The sequence below is a fragment of the Apium graveolens genome, chromosome 10 (genome assembly GCF_009905375.1).
Source record: "Apium graveolens cultivar Ventura chromosome 10, ASM990537v1, whole genome shotgun sequence".
Taxonomy (NCBI): Eukaryota; Viridiplantae; Streptophyta; class Magnoliopsida; order Apiales; family Apiaceae; genus Apium; species Apium graveolens.
In genome coordinates this window covers 96,169,846-96,189,441 of record NC_133656.1, presented here as the reverse complement: position 1 = coordinate 96,189,441, position 19,596 = coordinate 96,169,846, and the positions used below count along the sequence as shown (strand labels likewise).

The window sequence follows — 19,596 nt, the reverse complement described above, 5'->3', positions numbered from 1 at the left end:
CAAAATCGACTCCCTGATCGCTCAACTGACCGTTATCTGACTCGTTTTCCATTTTTCCGGAATTTTTCGGACTCGTCTCGGCACGTAACTCAACTGATAATCAAACAGATAATAAAATCAACAAATTTCTAGAAGAAATTAACCGTTGGTATTATTTTTAATGAAAAGAATTCATTTTTCTGAGTCAACAGGCTTTCGTTTCACGCGAATCGGACTACCGGTTTAATTATTATCAATTAAATACTGATAATTCCATTTATTATTCACTATAAATAATTATTATTAATTTTTAAAACTCAAAAATAATTTTTAAATCATTATTTAAGAAAAATCACAGTTAAAAATGATTTTTCTATAATTTTTGGAATTAAAATGAATTTATTATGATTTATTGAAAATTATTTGATTAATTGTCAAAATAATTAATTACTTTTAAATAATTAATAAATAATAATTAAATGATAAATAATTCAGAAAATAATTCAATCTGATTTTTAGAAAATAATTCAGAATTATTTATAATATAAATCAATTAATTAAACAATTAATTAATCAATTTACAAAATAAATAAAACTGATTTTAAAATTAATAAAAATAAAATAAAAATCAAAATTTCAGAAACAGCTGTCAGAAATTGATTTATGACAAAAACAGATCAAAACCGGGTTTTATTCCGGGTTTTGATTCGGGTAAACGGGTTGGGGCATGGGTCGGATCCTTAAGAACACACCGGAATTTTTCCAGATTCCGGTGACGTTCCCGGAGTCCGGCAACCCTGAAATCATGCCAACTATGCATCGTTCAACCTTGTTTTTACGGGGTTTTAATTTCCCATCCATTCACAACTCGATTCCAGCCATTAAATGACCAAAATCATCCCTGAAATCAATTCTCCGATCTAAACTCAAAGTTTTCCGGCCAAACATCGAATTTGCAGAATCGTACATAAAATCAAACGTTCAATAGTGCAAATTAAAGCTATGAATACATACAATCAAAGCCCTAAACTTTCAGGAACCAAAGATTCCCAGAAATCATCGAGTTGTGTTTTGAAAATTCAGTATAAACCCTAGAAATCGTACTTTGCTATCTAGGTATCGTTTCATCAATTAAACACCATGAATCAACTGTAAATCATATAACCAAGCTATATTAATCATCAAAACATCAAAATAACCCTGGAATAAAAAAGCCCTAATTCGAACATAAACCCTAGAAATCAAAAATCAAAAACTACGCATTAAAATGTGAAATTGATGCTAGAAATGGAAAGAACAGATCAAAACCTTTGATTTGAGTACTTGAACTGCTTGATTTGGTGCTGTAATCAGATCAAAATCACCGTTTAATTCTTCGACCCGAACCTGTTCTTCCCGACCCGATTTCAGAGAATTTTGTGTATTTTTGCAGATTTTAATGATTAATTATAATTAATTAAATAAAAATTAGGCTATTTATAGTAGTAAAAATAATACTCCTAATTAAAATTAAGGCCCTAATTCTACACTTTTTAAAATTAATAGGCCCCTAATTTTATAATTTTTGAGTATTAAAATTTAATTTATAAATATTTTATATATGCAATATATATACCAAAAATTCCCAAAATTTGTGAATAATGCAAAAATGCAAGGAAATAATATAAATGAAAGTCCTATAATTTTATAAAAATAAAAATGTGATTAATGTGGGGTTTTTGACACCCAATGGGGCCGGAAAAGTCATTTTTCGGAAAACGAGAAAATTTATAAATATCTAGATGTTCAGAATATTGCGATTGTAAAAGCCATTTGATGAAAAATAAGGCCCATTATTTTATTTGAAATACTGGCTTTAAAATCATTATTTGGGTTGTAAAATGTTTGAAATGAAAACGATGAATGCATAATAAAATATCTGAAAAATACCTTAAATTACAGAAATGACATGGAATACACGTAACACATAACAGTTAGGGTTTATCAGATAATCACACATAAATGACATAGTAATACACATATTTTATTATAATTATGATATAATATAAACGTAAATTTTCCAGTCGTTACAAATAGGGTTAAAAGTGAAAAGGGGAGAATAAAACAACCTTACCTTGTCTTACATCGAGCAAGAAGCAAGAAGCTGCTGATTAATTCGGGTGATTATCTCCATTTTCTAATCTTCGGTTAGTTTTATTTCAATAATTATAGTCTCTCCTTATATGTATATACATATAGTGTATATATCCTTTTGAAATTTGGTTATTTTTTTCATTATTTTTAAATTTAAGTGAATATTTATGCGTGTCTAGTTTTTTTGTGCGTGAAATTCTGAGTATGTTTATTCAATTATTTGACAAATGATAGATATTATGGAAAGATATTTCAAAAGAAAGTTGTCTGAAACCTTAGATGATACTAATAATCAGGAGGAAGAATCCTTAAGAGCAAATGTTAATATTGTTGAGCCAAGTAATTGTCCTGTAATGCCTAAAAAAAATTGGCTTGAAAAACCTTTTGTGGGATCCCTCTGATAAAAAAAGAATTATAGAATATCATCCGGATCAAAGAGATGAAATAAGGAGAGCATATTTGATTAAAGGACCTTGTCAACCACTTGGGTATGAATTTCCAAAAACAAAAATTGGAAATAAAGATAGGCATTTTAATCCCGAGTGGTATGAAAATGAAAAATATAAGAATTGGTTGAAGTATAGTGTAAAAGCCGATAAAGCTTATTGTCTGTGTTGTTACTTATTTAGAGATCACTTTGGAAGACAAGGTGGGAGTGATGCATTTGTAGTGAATGAAATAAAAAGGAGATACTTGGAACCCATACTGGGGAAGTTAATAGTTTTCATAACAGAGCACTTAAAAACCGTGATGATCTTCTAACACAAAACAATTCATTTTCATTGCTTTTCATAAGCAAAGTGATATTGTCAAGAATGAGCATCGAATTCGTTTGAATGCTTCCATTGATGTTTCCAGATTTTTGCTAAATAGTGCATTACCTTTTCGTGGTCATGATGAGTCAGAAAAGTCACTACATAGAGGAAATTTCTTGGAAATGATAAAATATACTCAGGGCCAAAATGAGAGGGTTCATAAGGTCACCTTAAAAAAATGCTCCCAGGAACAATCAAATGGTGTCTCCAAAAATTCAAAAAGATATTTGTCATTGTTTTGCACAAGAGATTCTCAAATATATTATGAAAGAAATTGGTGATGATGTGTTTGCTTTGTTAGTTGATGAGTCTAGCGATATTTCTAAAAAGGCACAAATGACTGTAGTTTTACGATACGTTGATGACACGTCTGGAATTGTGAAGGAGAGATTTGTGGGTCTTGTTCATGTGAAAAAGACATCTTCTTTAACTCTTAAATCTGTTATTGATAGTTTATTTATTGAGTTTGGTTTGAGTTTAAGACAGGTTAGAGAGCAGGGTTATGATGGTTGATAAGTGGCATTTTATACCACTTAGAACGTCTTAAAATGGCTTAAATTGGTGTCTTGAAATCAAGTATTTTGTGTATTTGATGCGTTTTTCTAGTGTTTATGCATTTCAGGGTTTTAGTTGCATTTCGGGGGAGGAATCATCAAGAATAAGCCTTGGCATGTGTTCACCATTGCGAGAGGAAAGAAACGGGCAGATTACGGCGAAGAAACGGAGCAAAATCATATTTTTTCCAGTAGAGGTCTGAGCGCCCGCTCAGCTATGCTGAGCGGGCGCGCAGGGTCGGGAAAAAAGATATAATATTTATGGACTTCTACTTCTGTTTGGTTTCCACTTCTATGTAATCTGAGTTTTATGGGACTATTATATAAGTAGATTTGAGACGTTTTCACAAGTGTGGATTGAAGAAGATTGTGTTTTTACGCAAGGAGCGAAGGAGATAAGGAAGAAGACCGATTTAGCACACTGCAACGAAGAGGAAGCATATCTTCTTGTGATTCTTGTTTCGTTGTAACGTTGGATGCTAGTTTTCTTGCTTTGAACTTATTTACTCTTGTGGCGTACTCTGTTTTAATATAATTAGTTTAGTTATTATTTTCTTGTGTTTGTGTGTCATGATTTCATATGAACCCATGATGACGATAAGTGCTATTATGGGCTAATCGTGATCATGGGGTTGCAACGGATTTATTATGAAATTCTTTAGTTAATTGTTTAATACTTTAGTGTGTGATGATTGTATGATATCTAGTATTGGTTGTGCGTATCCGTCTTATGTGCGTCGCGAACATATAAGATAGGGTGTTAATCTCTTGTGAAGCGACGGTAGATCTTGAGATTTAGAACTTGCCATGCTAGCATAGGTTCATGTATGTTGTGCATGATTAGTGGGTAACTCTAACAGTTTTATTTGCCCTATGTAATCAAAAGGAATAACTTGTGCTTAAATCGTTGTGTTGTCAATTTCTGTAGACATATAGGAACTCAACATAATTGATGACTATTCAACTTCTATCTTAATTGTGGATGCTTGGTAGAATGGTATTAGTACAATGAAAGTTGGCTTTTATCAGTTTCGTGTTATTCGATTAATATCATCACTGTCACATGCTAAAGGTAATAACGATGGCTATAGAAGGAAGTAATAATAAAGTTGTGATCTCATGGGTGTTTTATTATTGATAAATTGAAGTGTTAGTTAAGTGGTTAATTAAGTAGTTAATTGTAGTTAATATTTAATCAACAATTTTAAGTGTTATTATCTTAACATTGAGATGTAATCATACATTGGTGAGTGAGTTAAATTAGACAATAATTCAGTCTGAGTCTCTGTGGGAACGAACTAGAAAGTATTCTATATTACTTACGAACGCGTATACTTGCGTGAATATTAGCGCGTGTTTTCGCCCTAACAAGTTTTTGGCGCCGCTGCCGGGGACTCGGCGTATTTGTTTAGTTTATGTACTTACCATCATTGGTCATTAGGACTCAGTGATTAGGACGTAGTAGTTACTTATTTTTTTCCGGTTGTGTTTCAGGTACTTTAGCAAGCGTTTATGCAAACTCGTTCTCGTGCTCGCAAGAGGACTTTAGATACAGCTGAGGAGACAGACGAAGTTCTTGATATTCCGAATAAGTTAGATTTTGAGGATTCAGATTCAGTAACTGAGCAGAAAGAACCAGTAAACATGGGAGATCGTATTGTTCAAGCTGATCCAGCTCTTATGGATTTTTCTCGGCCTAAAATTGATGACATTCAGTCAAGCATCCTTCATCCGGCTATTCAAGCTAACACCTTTGAAATCAAGCCGGGCACTATTCAGATGGTGCAGAATTCTGTTTCTTTTGGAGGAGCGGCAACTGAAGAGCCCAACATGCACATAGGGAATTTTGTCGAGATCTGCAGCACTTTTAAGTATAATGGCGTGACTGATGAGGCTATCAAGTTGAGGCTTTTCCCATTCTCACTGAGGGACAAGGCTAAAGACTGGTTACATTCTGAACCAGCTGGGTCCATCACTACGTGGCAAGATCTTGCGCAAAAGTTTCTGGTGAAGTTTTATCCGATGGCAAAGACTGTTGCTACGAGGAGTGCTCTTACTCAGTTTGCGCAGCAACCTACAGAATCTATGTGCGAGGCTTGGGAACGCTACAAGGAAATGTTGAGAAAATGTCCACATCATGGAATACCGGATTGGATGGTGATCACTGGTTTCTATAATGGTTTGGGGGCCCAATCTCGGCCCATGCTCGATGCAGCAGCTGGAGGCGCCTTATGGGCTAAAAGCTATACTGAGGCGTATAATCTTATAGAGACGATGGCTGCAAATGAGCATCAAAACCCAACTCAGAGGATGACGTCAGGCAAGGTAGCAGGTATTCTGGAAGTTGATGCAGCCACCGCTATTGCAGCCCAGCTCCAAGCGCTATCACTGAAGGTTGATTCTCTGGCTACATATGGAGTTAATCAAATAGCTATGGTTTGTGAGCTTTGTGCAGGTTCTCATGCTACGGATCAGTGTTCTCTTGTCAACGAATCTGTTCAGTATGTGAATAATTATCAGGGACAACAGCAGCCTGTGCCAGCGACCTATCATCCTAACAACAGAAATCATCCAAATTTCAGCTGGGGGAATAATCAGAATGCTATTCAGCCACCATATCAGCAAGGAGTGAGTAAACAGTTTAACCCACCTGGATTCCAGCAACCACAGCAGTATGTTACAAGGCAATCATATCCTCAACAGGAAGTACAGCTGCACCTACTAGTGCTGATTTTGAGGAACTTAAGCTGTTGTGCAAGAGTTAGGCGGTTTCTATCAAGACCTTGGAAAATCAAATCGGTCAATTAGCCAATGCAGTGCTCAATCGTCAACCTGGCACTCTTCCCAGTGACACAGAAGTACCAGGCAGGAAGGAAGCTAAAGAGCAAGTCAAGGCTATTACCTTAAGGTCTGGAAAAGTAGCTGATGCTGAAAAGGCAAAAGAAGTAGAAGCTGAAATTAGAGATGAAGAATCTAAGCAAAAGGAGAAAGCGGCGAATCCAAGGAAGACTACTGTTGAACACACTCTGCCTGAGGCTAATACAGGGGAGAAACAGCTCTATCCTCCACCACCTTTTCCTAAGAGATTGCAGCAACAAAAGCTGGATAGACAGTTCGGAAAGTTTCTGGAGGTGTTCAAGAAACTTCACATCAATATACCTTTCGCTGAGGCTCTGGAACAAATGCCTAGTTATGCGAAGTTTATGAAGACTATTCTTTCAAGGAAGGTGAAACTGGATGACCTTGAAACCGTTGCTCTCACAGAAGAATGCAGCGCTGTTCTGCAGCAAAAGTTACCACCAAAACTGAAAGATCTAGGAAGCTTCACCATTCCTTGCACCATTGGCAATCTGACTTTTGACAAGTGCCTATGTGATTTGGGAGCGAGCATTAATCTGATGCCGTTGTCGATCTTTAAAAAGCTGGATCTTCCTGATCCAAAACCCACATACATGTCGCTACAATTGGCTGATCGTTCCATTACTTACCTAAGGGGCATAGTTGAGGATGTGCTCGTCAAGGTGGATAAGCTCTTCTTTCCAGCAGATTTTGTTATTCTGGATTTTGAGGAAGATAAGAAGATTCCCATAATCTTGGGAAGGCCTTTCTTGGCTACTGGCCGTACCTTGATAGATGTGCAAAAAGGGGAACTTACTATGCGGGTCCAAGATCAGGATATGACCTTCAACATATTCAAGGCAATGAAATTCCCTACAGAAGATGAGGAGTGCTTAAAATTGAATGTGATTGATTCTGCGGTTACTTCGAAACTCGATCGCATGCTAATGTCTGATGCATTGGAAAAGGCCTTAGCGGGGGATTTTGACAGCGATGATGAAGATGGCAACGAGCAATTACAATATCTGAACGCTTCTCCCTGGAAGCGAAAGCTGGACATACCATTTGAATCTCCTGGTACTTCTGACCTTAAGAACGCTGAAGGGAAGCTCAAACCATCAATAGAGGAAGCACCTACCTTGGAGCTCAAGCCATTACCTGAACACTTGAGGTATGCTTTTTTAGGTGATTCATCTACGTTACCTGTTATTATTTCATCTGATCTTTCAGGTAGTGAGGAAGACAAGCTCTTAAGGATTTTGAGAGAATTCAAATCGGCTATAGGATGGACCATAGCAGATATCAAGGGGATAAGTCCTTCATATTGTATGCATAAAATTCTGCTAGAGAAAGGTAGTAAGCCAACTGTGGAACAGCAGCGAAGACTGAATCCCATCATGAAGGAGGTGGTGAAGAAAGAAATTCTGAAATGGCTAGATGCAGGCATCATTTATCCTATTTCTGACAGCTCGTGGGTGAGTCCCGTACAATGTGTACCTAAGAAAGGAGGTATCACTGTGGTCGCAAATGAAAAGAATGAGCTCATCCCTACTCGAATAGTTACAGGATGGAGAGTATGCATGGATTATAGAAAATTGAACAAAGCCACAAGGAAGGATCACTTCCCTCTTCTATTTATTGATTAGATGCTTGACAGATTGGCGGGTCATGAGTATTTTTGTCTTCTGGATGGTTATTCCAAGTATAATTAGATTTGTATTGCACCAGAGGATCAGGAAAAGACTACCTTCACTTGTCTATTTAGCACGTTTGCTTTTCGCAGAGTTTCGTTTGGGTTATGTGGCGCCCCGACCACTTTTCAGAGATGTATGATGGTTATATTCTCTAACATGATTGGAAATAACATCGAAGTGTTCATGGACGACTTCTCCGTCTTTGGACATTCATATGATGAATGTTTGAATAATCTGCGCGTCGTACTCAAAAGATGCGTGGAAACTAATTTGGTGCTCAATTGGGAGAAATGTCATTTTATGGTGCGTGAAGGCATTATCCTTGGGCATAAGGTCTCTAGCAAGGGTCTGGAGGTGGACAAGGCCAAGGTGGGAGTCATTGAAAATCTTCCCCCACCTAATTCTGTGAAAGGAATCCGTAGTTTTCTTGGTCATGCGGGTTTTTATCGGCGATTCATCAAGGACTTTTCAAAGATATCTAAGCCGTTGTGCAATTTGCTTGAAAAAGATGTGCTTTTCAAATTTGATGATGAATGTTTGGCAGCATTCGAGACTCTCAAGAAGAGTTTGATCACTGCACCAGTTATTACAGCACCAGATTGGACAGAACCGTTTGAGATGATGTGTGATGCGAGTGATTATACGGTAGGTGCAGTTCTGGGACAGCGCAAGAAAAACCTCTTCCATGTGGTCTACTATGCGAGTAAGACTTTAAATGGTGCCCAATTGAACTACACCACTATTGAGAAGGAGCTTTTGGCTATAGTCTTTGGTTTTGAGAAATTTCGATCTTATCTGCTTGGTACGAAAGTAACAGTATTCACTGATCATGCGGCTATTCGCTATCTGGTTTCCAAGAAGGATTCGAAGCCGAGACTCATTCGTTGGGTGTTTTTACTTCAGGAATTTGAGTTAGAGATCAAAGATAGGAAAGGTACTGAGAATCAAGTAGCTGACCATCTCTCTAGGTTGGAGAATCCCGATTCTACTTCACAAGATAGGACGTTAATCAATGAATCTTTTCCGGATGAGCAGTTATTTGCAATTCAGGAGGAAGAACCATGGTTTGCAGATATTGTAAACTATCTCATCAGCAATATAATGCCTCCTAATTTGACATCCGCTCAAAAGAAGAAGTTTCTGCATGAGGTGAAGTGGTATATGTGGGATGAACCATATTTGTTTAGACAGGGAGCTGACCAGATCATCAAGAGATGTATCCCGTTCTGTGAAACGGAGGGGATATTACGAGACTGCCATTCCACGGTTTATGGTGGACACTATGGTGGTGAGAAGACGGCAGCTCGTATTCTGCAAGCAGGTTTTTTTTGGCCTACTTTGTTCAAGGATGCTCATCAGTTTGTTTTAAGGTGTGATCGTTGCCAAAGAGTGGGAAATTTGTCAAGGAAGGATGAGATGCCATTAAATGTGATGCTTGAAGTCGAGGTCTTTGATGTGTGGGGAATCGATTTCATGGGGCCTTTTATCTCGTCTTGCAATAATCAGTACATCTTGCTGGCAGTCGATTATGTCTCAAAATGGGTCGAAGTTAAGGCTTTACCGATAAATGATGCAAAGGCAGTGCTAAATTTTCTTCATAAGCAAATTTTCACAAGGTTTGGAACACCTCGGGTAATCATAAGTGATGAAGGATCGCATTTTTGCAACCGTAAGTTCACTTCTATGATGCAGCGTTATAATGTGAATCATCGAGTAGCTACTGCCTATCATCCGCAAACAAATGGTCAAGCGGAAGTGTCTAACAGAGAGATAAAGCGCATTCTAGAGAAGGTTGTTTGTCCGTCAAGGAAGGATTGGTCTTTAAAGCTCGATGAAGCTGTTTGGGCTTACTGAACAGCATACAAAACTCCACTTGGGATGTCACCGTTTCAGTTGGTGTACGGTAAGGGATGTCATCTACCTGCAGAGCTTGAGCATAAGGCCTACTGGGCATTGAAGAAGTTGAACCTGGATTTAGATGCAGCTGGTAAGAAAAGAATGCTTCAGCTTAATGAACTTGATGAATTTTGACTTCAAGCGTACGAGAATAACAAAATGTATAAGGAAAAGGTGAAGAGGTGGCATGATAGGAAGCTACATCCTAAGTTATTTGTGCCAGGGCAACAAGTTCTCTTATTCAACTCTCGGCTCCGACTTTTTCCTGGGAAGTTGAAATCAAGGTGGTCTGGACCTTTTATTGTCAAAACTGTGTTTCCACATGGAGCGGTGGAAATTTTTGAGAATGATCCGGACCAAGCATTCAAGGTTAACGGTCAGTGGTTGAAACACTACTATGGGGACATGGCAAACCGAGAAGTGGTTAGTGCCATTTTGTTGACTACTTGAGAAGGGTACGAAACGTCAAGCTAATGACGAAAAAGAAGCGCTGCGTGGGAGGCAACCCACGAATTGTTGTTACAGGAACCCTTAGAAGTTAATAACCTATCCAAAAACACAAAAAAATAAGAAAACAGGGGCTGAAATTTTTTTTTTCCAGTGACCCCCTGAGCGCCCGCTCAGGGGTCGAGTAGCAGAATTTTTTTTCAGTTCAGAAAAAAAAAACACACAAAAATAGTTTTAGCCCATAAACCCACGATTTGTTCCCACTACCCCATCATTTTAACCCTTAATTCCCAAACCCTAATCTAATCCACACCCTATATATACATACACCTATCCTACATATCTCTCACAAAACTTCCTACACTTAAACCCTCTCACAAACATCAAAAATCAGTTCTTACACACTTTTATTCACGAATCAATGGCACCCAAGAGAGCACGCACTATTGACAGCAGCAGCACAGTTCCTACTGCTGATTCATCGAGGGGTACTGCTGCAAGGCCTCGGTTAACTGACAGAGCCGCAGAGGAGGAGTACACTAGGCTGTTGGGGAAGCCGATTCTGAAGGAGAGGGGGTTTTTACCATCGGGGAGGGATGGTGAGTTGCTGCCCATGATCGCAGAGAAGGGGTGGATAGCTTTTTGTGAGTCACCCGAAGCGGTACCGATGAGCGTTGTTCGCGAGTTCTACGCGAACGCGAAGGCCGAAAAGAATGGGTTTTCTGTGGTCCGAGGGCTGACGGTTGATTATCATCCTGCGGTGATTCGCCATGTGATTGGACAGCGAGAGAGGAAGCCCGAGGAGGAGAACTGGAATGAAAAGACTGTTGAGGATTTTGACTTGGATTTGATTTGTGCGACTCTCTATCGACCGGGCACAGTTTGGACCTTCAGGATCGGCACTAATGAGTATCGTCACTTTCCGGCGATCGCTATGAACAGGTATGCCCGTGCATGGAATGCATTTATTTGTGCTAATATTTTGCCTTCTTCGCATGCACACGAGGTCACAGTTGAGAGAGCACAGTTGTTGTGGGGAATTCTGAATGAGGAATACTATGTGGACCTTGGTGAGTTTATCTACCAAGGAATTCTGAAGTTTTTGAGGGGAGCGAAGCATATGAACATCCCTTATGCATCCACAGTTACGAAGCTATGCCAAGCAGTGGGAGTGAACTGGCCGGCTCATGAGCAGTTACAGTTGCCGGCAGCTCCGATTGATTCTGGCACTCTGAATGGGATGCAGGAGTGGACCGGTGGTGAGCCTGAGGAGCATGGGCTGGGTTATCGTCTTCCAAGAGGGCGTCCAGCACGAGGTGCTACTATGGCTAGGCCAGGGCGTGATGAGGCTGGTTCTTCGAGAGCTCAGGAGGGTGCTGGGATGGTTGATGCCCAGTATAGGAGGCTTTCACGGCGGATGGATGCCATGTATGAGACGCAGAGCAGGTTTGCTCAGGAGCTCACCCTTGCATTAGGGACTGCTTTTCGGGGCCTTGGAGCTGATATCCAGTGGCCAGTTTTTGGTGAGGACTCTGCATACCCGCCGCCTGATACTCCACCCACTGAGGGTGATGATGATGATGGCTCCGAGTAGGTATACCCTGTGTTCCTTTCTACTACTTTCACTGAGGACAGTGAAGATTTTTAGTTTGGGGGTGGTAGTTAAGGAATATTGTGTGTGTGTCATTTAGTTGCATATTCATGATAGTTTAGTTTATATAGTTGCATAATTTATGCCATATAGTTTTTTTTGTTATGAATGTCATGTAGCTCATGCATTTACCATGATCCCTTTTGCAATGATTTATCGACTGAATTGTGATATTGATGCGAGTGTAGTGATAACATTAAAGTGATATTAAGTCGTGTAGGTTGATATGCATGCTAGAAATAATTGTAAGTCCACTAAGTCTTAGAGAATGCGTAAGGGCTAGATTGTTGTTATGATTTGGTTGTTTTCAAGGTCAATCTACTTATTATGCTTAGAATTCGATTATAGATTCTTAGTGATAAAGGCATGAAAAAGAAAAATTTTGGAAAAAAAAAATATGGAAGTTGTTGCTAGTTGTGGCTAGGCGTCAAATGGCTAGTAGCCGGCTCGCATATGGTGCGAGTAGTCTAGGGTTGAGCAAGATGGAGCGAAACGCACTTGCTCAGAAGTAAAAAAAAAAAATTGCATAATTGATCAAGAGTGGGCTCTTTGGTATTCGAGTTATTAAGTTCTTAGGGGACTTTGTGCCTAGTGACCTAAGGCTTTTAGAGTCTGGGATCCGCTAACCTAACGCTCGTTACATGGATACCATTGTATAAGTCTTTTGTGGACCTCACTCATTGCACGGTCAAATAAGCATTTGAGTTGTGAATAAAAAGCACGATTCCGTAATAAGCTCCAGAGTTCTTAAAGTGTTGTATATCACTTTGTGCCTAGAATTTTTTTTTTCTTTGTATAATCATTGGATTGCCTTGAGGATAGTCGAGTCATAATAATTGGTCTAGTTCCAAAGCATATCTGTTAAGCATTTGCACACACCACGTTTCTGGCTGTATGTCTGTTTGCATGAGTTCATTGATCTTTAGTTGTCTAACTGCATTCGTTGAGATGTGGCAATTTGGTTGGTTAATTGTAGTAAGGGGGATCACTGTATTTTCATATAGATTGCATTCATGCATATTTTTATTTGTTTTTGAGTCTGTGACGCTTGAGGACAAGCATCGATTTAAGTTTGGGGGTGTGATAAGTGGCATTTTATACCACTTAGAACGTCTTAAAATGGCTTAAATTGGTGTCTTGAAATCAAGTATTTTGTGTATTTGATGCGTTTTTCTAGTGTTTATACATTTCAGGGTTTTAGTTGCATTTCGGGGGGGAATCATCAAGAATAAGCCTTGGCATGTGTTCACCATTGCGAGAGGAAAGAAACGGGCAGATTACGGCGAAGAAACGGAGCAAAATCAGATTTTTTCCAGTAGAGGTCTGAGCGCCCGCTCAGCATTGCTGAGCGGCCGCGCAGCAAGCTGAGCGCCCGCTCAGCTATGCTGAGCGGCCGCGCAGGGTCGGGAAAAAAGATATAATATTTCCGGACTTCTACTTCTGTTTGGTTTCCACTTCTATGTAATCTGAGTTTTATGGGACTATTATATAAGTAGATTTGAGACGTTTTCACAAGTGTGGATTGAAGAAGATTGTGTTTTTACGCAAGGAGCGAAGGAGATAAGGAAGAAGACCGATTTAGCACACTGCAACGAAGAGGAAGCATATCTTCTTGTGATTCTTGTTTTGTTGTAATGTTGGATGCTAGTTTTCTTGCTTTGAACTTATTTACTCTTGTGACGTACTCTGTTTTAATATAATTAGTTTAGTTATTATTTTCTTGTGTTTGTGTGTCATGATTTCATATGAACCCATGATGACGATAAGTGCTATTATGGGCTAATCGTGATCATGGGGTTGCAACGGATTTATTATGGAATTCTTTAGTTAATTGTTTAATACTTTAGTATGTGATGATTATATGATATCTAGTATTGGTTGTGCGTATTCGTCTTATGTGCTTCGCGAACATATAAGATAGGGTGTTAATCTCTTGTGAAGCGACGGTGGATCTTGAGATTTAGAACTTGCCATGCTAGCATAGGTTCATGTATGTTGTGCATGATTAGTGGGTAACTCTAACAGTTTTATTTGCCCTATGTAATCAAAAGGAATAACTTGTGCTTAAATCGTTGTGTTGTCAATTTCTGTAGACATATAGGAACTCAACATAATTGATGACTATTCAACTTCTATCTTAATTGTGGATGCTTGGTAGAATGGTATTAGTACAATGAAAGTTGGCTTTTATCAGTTTCGTGTTATTCGATTAATATCATCACTGTCACATGCTAAAGGTAATAACGATGGCTATAGAAGGAAGTAATAATGAAGTTGTGATCTCATGAGTGTTTTATTATTGATAAATTGAAGTGTTAGTTAAGTGGTTAATTAAGTAGTTAATTGTAGTTAATATTTAATCAACAATTTTAAGTGTTATTATCTTAACATTGAGAAGTAATCATACATTGGTGAGTGAGTTAAATTAGACAATAATTCAGTCTGAGTCTCTGTGAGAATGAACTAGAAAGTATTCTATATTACTTGCGAACGCGTATACTTGCGTGAATATTAGCGCGTGTTTTCGCCCTAACAATGGTGCTAGTAACATGCGTGGTCAGTTTAATGGGTTGAAAACATTAATCATGAAAGAAAACAGCTCGACATATTATGTACATGTTTTGCTCACTAGCTTCAGTTGGTTATTGTGGCGGTTGCGAAAAACATTTTGCTGTTGGTGACTTTTTTGATATGATAGTGGTCTTGATGAATGTGGTTGGTGGTTCTTGCAAATGGACTGATATGCTTCGAGATAGTCAAAGAGAGAGGTTGTTAAAGGAGATGGGTCGTGGTGAACTTGAAACGTGAAGTGGGATGAATCAAGAACATTCTCTTGCAAGAGCCGGAGATACATGTTGGAGTTCACACTATAAAACACTTCTACGTTTGGTTGATTTGTATCCAAGTGTAATTAAGGTGCTTAAATATGTTAAAAAAGAGGGAGAAAAAGATGTGCAACAACGTCAAGCAAGTGGTCTTCAAATATATTTCACATCATTTGAGTTTGTATTATATTTGCACTTGATGTTGTATATTTTGGGGCTCACGGATATATTATCATAGGCATTGCAAAGAAAAGATCAAGATATATTGAATGCTATCTCATTAGTGGAGTCAACAAAGTGACAATTACAAAATTTTAGAGTTGGTGGGTGGAATTCTCTTTTGAAGAAGGTATTTTCTTTTTGTGACAATATGACATTGAAAAGTTAGATATGACCGAGGCTTATGTTAATCCAAAAAATCGGTGGAGAAAAACTGGAATCACCAATGAGCATTATTATTCTTTTGATTGTTTCAATGTTGTTGTGGATATGTAAATTGCAGAGTTTAATGACCGTTTTAATGAGATAAACTCTGAATTACTCATTTGTATGACTTCTTTGAATCCACGTGATTCATTTGGTGATTTTGATCCATCGAAGTTGATGAAGTTAACTGAGTTTTATCTAAATGATTTTAGTCCTACTGACAAGATTTCTCTTGAGCATGAATTGATGATTTATATTGATAATGTGAAAGCAGATGGAAGATTTGCCAACTTGAATGGTATTGAAGGGTTTTTAGAACATAAATGCAGCAAAAACGTAAATTTAAATCTTAAAAAAAAATCGAAACCCTCCGCAGGATCCATGCGAAAAATAATATTTAATTCGTAGTTCAGTATGTTTGCCTTAAGAAGCTTTACGTTAATGGAAATATGAAGGTCTTTAATAGCGATCCAAAAATGATGAACGGAGATCCTTAGCAGCTGCTCCTCAAGTGTGAAGCACTCCACCGGTATCCACCAAGAAAACGATGTAATGGAGAAGGAGGAGGTGGAGAGAATTAGGATTTTGTAAAAATTTTAGGTTGAGGCAAAAATAGGGTTTATAATAATATATTTATAGGAAAAATTTTCATCTGAAAATTTTCCCATAAAATATTATTATTATTAACCCTATATTATTCTCATTAATAATTAAAACACCTTTTAATTATTAATCCTTTTTCTAAACACTTTAGAAATAATTCTCTCTCTTGATTTAATTTCCAAAAATTAAATTCTTAATTAATAATATTAAGAACCTTTTCTTAATTAATTTATAATCAATTAAATCTCATTTAATCAATTATTAAATTTTCCAATTAATTATTTATTTCATAAATAAATAATTATCAGCCATTATTAATTAATTCCTCCACCATTAAATCATTCTTTTTTATGGTGTGACCCTGTAGGTTCAATATTAAGCCGGTAGTAGAAATAAATAATAATAAAACTATTTTATCATTATTTATATAAATTCTCAAATTCATTAAATATGATTAATTAATTAATCATATTTATTCTACATCGTGAGGGATACTTCTCAGCATATCGCGACTATCCGGATAATACGAATTCACTGCTTAGAATACCAAGAACCTATTCAGTGAGTAGTTACTGTACAATTAATTCTTTCTACCCTGCAATGTCATGATTAAATATAAGGCATGAAACTTGTGTCAAGCCTATCTTATTTAATCACTTGCTTTCCCATTCACTATGCTTAGTTCTATTTAATGTAAATTAAAAACTTCTTTCTAATTTCATTCACTCTGGCCAGAGATTCCTGAACTAACATAAGTGGATCAGCATTGAACATTCTCTTCCTACACTGGAAGGGGTAGATCCTTTATTGATCATACACTATCTTCGTGTACAAATTCCTATACACAGTAGAGACCTTATAATTGTCCCTTGAGACTAAGAACTAAACCAAAGCATAGTTCAGTGTACACAAGATGACTATGATGACCTCAAGTCTAAGGATACTTGTACAACTATCACTATGTGAACAACTGCTGACACGTGAGTGAACTCCATCAGTTGTTCAGCTGTGTGAGTCATGTTCAGTGAACTTATTCTATAATAAACACCTACATACTAGCTATAGTGTTACCACACAAATGTCTATGAGTACAGACATCCTTCATAATGAAGCAAGCATAGTATGTACCGATCTTTGCGGATTATTAATTACCAGTTAGTAATCCTACGACCAGGAACTATTTAAGTTTAGAGTTATCATGTTTTAGGTCTCATTATTATGATCTCATCATAATCCATAAAAAGCTTTACTCTAAACTGTGGTATATCTTATTTAAACATTTAAATAGATAGAGCCCGCAATAAAAACAAAACAAATCTTTTATTAATATCAATGAAATCAAAACAGATTACATAAAAGTTATTCCTAAATCCTCATACATGATTGGACTTAGGATGTAATAACCCCAAAATTTTGGACTTTTTGTAACCCTTATGAATAGTGATTTTGCTGATTATGCTGAATAAGAAAATTTTTCATGCCACACTTTGTAGGGGTTCTTTTATTGTTATTCTCAGATCTTATTAGTACTCTATATGATATATAAGTGTATGTAAAGATCGTCAGAATCCAAATTCGAACACTTTGATTTTTCCCGAAAATCCACCAGATACCGAAAGAATTGAGTATAAGGTAACAGGATAAAAAAGATTTAAATTCAAGGATTATAAGAGAGGATCATAAAAGGAATATAATGTATTGAGAAAGATTAAGGAGACCCAAGTAATATGATCCCGGGTATGATCCCTCAAACGATAAACGAGAACGAAAGTTAAGCGAACCGTATAACAGATCAGCGGTCATTAGCCAAGTAATTAGGAGCTAATCAAAGAGGTTAGTGATGATGATGTCACCACACCAACAAGAAGAGGACAAGTGTGGGAAGATGACATTGGAAAGTGACATAAGCATGACCAAAAAGGAATGAAGGTTGGTTGATTATAAACCACACAAAATTCACCATGGTTAAAAGGTAATTAATTAAAACAAAAGGCAAAAACAACCAACAAAACAAATCACAAACACAAAAACACAAAGTTGACTTCCCATTTCAAGCAAGAAGCTCTCGACCCCTTTCATTTTTCAAGGAAAGAAAAACCCAAATCCAAGTTCCAAGCTTTGTTAATTAGTGAGGTAATTATCTAAGGTTCCTTGTACATGGATATAGATGTCCTATAAGTTTAAGCTTCAAATTCCTTCACAATCTCTTCCTAAAATTCATGGAAGAAGAGGGTGAATAGTGTTTTTCAAGAACTTGAAATTTTGATCTTGTGTTTTTGTTTAGATAAAGCTTTAGTAAGGATTTTCCAAGGTTGTTCCAAGCTCATTAGTTAATCCTACTCACAAGGAAGGTATAATCTCTTAACCTAGCTTTGTTATTGAATGTTAAGAGCTTATTATGAGTAGTATAGTTCATGATAGGCTTGGTTATTGTGTATTTAGAGATTGATTGGTTTTGTGATGTTTTGGAGTTGTAAATCTTGATGATTAGTTAATGAACTTAAGTAAGCTCTTAGTTCATGATTGAGAAGTAGTATAAATTGGAAATATTGAGTTTTTGGGGTTGTTGTAGTATTGTATGGATGGAGTTTGGTTGTATGGTTGAATTGTGGTTGAATTGTGGTTGATTTGGAGTAGGATAAAATTTGGTAATCGCGTAAACACAGCCGTCGTAATGCTCGATTTACTTTAGACTGATTTTGTTCTTAACATCAGGACCCGAGAACTCACTGTTAGGTTTTGACCATTGCCATGATTAGATAGTTCATGTTACGAGCTTCATTTTGATATGTGGTTCGTTTGAATCCGATGTACGGTTTAGGAGAAACGACCGTTTTAAGTAACGGCGTTTCGCGAACGAACCATTACCCCTCGCCTTACTTTGAAACATTGGTTAAGGACCTTAAATGACTAATTGGAGTATGAAGCATTTATGTAAAGTGGATTAGGCAGTTGGTAAGGTACTCGCGAAAGAATCGCCTTAAAACTCTTAATGGTTAATTTATTAAAAATGGTGGAGCCCAGGGTACTCGAGCGACTTAAGAGAATCATTAAGCGCAAAGCGAGCGTTAGAGTCTAATTGGTTAAAGTATAGATTCTTAAGCGACTTTGGTTTAATTCCAACTTATATGTGGTTTATAGGTTACCAGACTCATCCCAAAACTTTTACTACCTCCAGTCGCTCAGGCAAGTTTTCTACCCGTTATACTGTTGTTGTGATGTATATATGTATATGCATTATCTTGTGATAGATGCATGATGGTTAATTAGCAAATCTTGCGATATATTGGAGCATGCTGATATGGGATATATGCATGTCTGTTTCGTAATCTTGATATCTATCTGTTGATTCCAATGCTTATAGTTGCATAATACCTATGCTAGAGATAAGCAGTAGTTGCGTATACCCTTAGTATAGGGGACCCAAAGGTGAACATTTTCTAAACCGGGAGTCGATGTTCCTGAGTATAATATATATATATATATATATATTTATATATATATATATAAATAGTTTTCAAAACTATTATTCGAATAAGGTTTATTTGATAACTTTATTTTATTTAATGAATATTATTTTGAATATTCATTCGAGGACTTATGACTATGTTTATTCTATTTAATGAATATTATCTTGAATATTCATTCGAGGACTTATGACTCTGTTTATTCTATTTAATGAATATTATTTTGAATATTCATTCGAGGACTTATGACTGCGCTTATTTTATTAAA

At 37.0% G+C, this 19,596-nt stretch overlaps 1 non-coding gene and 1 pseudogene across 1 annotated transcript; one reads left to right on the top strand and one right to left on the bottom strand.

Annotated features, from left to right (window-relative positions):
* The first annotated feature begins 2,490 nt into the window (after positions 1-2,490).
* The window catches only part of LOC141690771 (uncharacterized), a 29,294-nt pseudogene continuing 12,188 nt past the window's right edge, over positions 2,491-19,596 (top strand).
* Positions 5,519-5,625, bottom strand: LOC141694361 (small nucleolar RNA R71). The gene has a single exon (XR_012563675.1). It is a non-coding gene; the product is annotated as a small nucleolar RNA R71 (small nucleolar RNA).